This window comes from Silene latifolia, chromosome 11 (assembly GCF_048544455.1).
Source record: "Silene latifolia isolate original U9 population chromosome 11, ASM4854445v1, whole genome shotgun sequence".
NCBI classification, from domain to species: Eukaryota; Viridiplantae; Streptophyta; class Magnoliopsida; order Caryophyllales; family Caryophyllaceae; genus Silene; species Silene latifolia.
In genome coordinates, this window is record NC_133536.1 from 109,547,515 (window position 1) to 109,549,062 (window position 1,548).

A 1,548-nucleotide genomic window follows, 5' to 3' on the forward strand; every position below is an offset into this window, starting at 1 on the left:
TTTTCATACGCTCTCGAATGATCTGAACCTGATTGTTGGTCTCAGTCACCAAATCGGGTCCCAACACATGAGCATCTTGGACTTGATCCCAACAAACAGGACTACGGCACTTCCTACCGTACAAAGCTTCATAAGGTGACATCTTGATAGAGGAATGATAGCTATTATTGTAGGATAATTCGACAAGAGGTAAACATTTCTCCCAAGAAGTGTGGAAGTCTAAAGCACAAGCACGGAGGATGTCCTCTAAAGTCTGGATAGTCCTCTCAGTCTGTCCATCTGTAGCGGCATGAAAAGCGGTACTCATCAGTAGCTTACTACCCATGGCTTCTTGCAAAGCAGTCCAGAAACGGGAAGAGAATCTAGGGTCACGATCTGAAACTATATCCTTAGGCACTCCATGGTAGCGTACTATCTCCTTCTCGTAGGCACCAGCTAGGACATCTAATCTCCATGTCTCCTTGATAGGTATAAACCTAGCACATTTGGTCAATCGATCTACAACCACCCAAACCGCATCTTTTCCGCTAGCAGTCTTAGGTAAAGCCATCACAAGGTCCATGGAAATGGATTCCCATTTCCAAAGGGGAACATCCAAAGGTTGTAGCAAACCCCCGGGTCTCTGATGCTCAATCTTCACTTTCGACAGGTAAGACACTTGCTAATATACTCTAGGACATCAATCTTTATCCTAGGCCACCAAAACTGTAATCTCAAGTCTTTATACATCTTGTCACCACCAGGATGAATAGAGTAAGGAGAAAGGTGAGCTTCATCAAGGATCTTCTTCCTCAACTCGGCTACTCTCGGAACATACATCCTACCTTGGTAACGAAGGTATCCATCGCTATCCACCACACAATCCTTAGCTTGGCCAAATTGGATTTTTGCTTGAATGGACTTGAAAGTAGCATCCTCAGGTAGGCAAGTACGGATCTCACGGTAAAAGCCGGGTTCTGCACTCAAGGCACTAAGATAGTCAAAGCCCTTCCCAACAAGGCTTATCCCTAGCTTTTGAAATTCCGTGGTAAGTTCATCAGGTAACACACGGATAGTGCTCAAAGAGTGACTAGTCTTCCTACTCAAAGCATCGGCCACCAAATTTGCTTTCCCTTCATGATTAATCAACTCGGCATCATATTCATTCACCAACTCTAGCCATCTTCTTTGCCTCATATTCAATTCTTTCTGGGTAAAGATACACCTCAAACTCTTATGATCGGTATAAATGCGGCAATGAACTCCAATAAGGTAATGCCTCCATGTCTTCAAGGCATGTACCACGGCGGCTAATTCAAGATCATGAGCAAGATGAAGCGAGGAAAGGAGGTATGAACGGTAACGCTTATGGTCAAAGAAGAAAGGAAATTAGACAACAAGGAAACGCCAGGTACTCAAATCTCAAACAACAACATCAACCTAAGCGGTTCCGAAAACTTCTTAGCAACAAAACTTATAACCACATCACTCCCAAGGATTTTCTCAAAACGCTCATGTTACTTCATCCTAATCTATTCCCTGAAACAGGGTACTCCACTATAAGTGTGA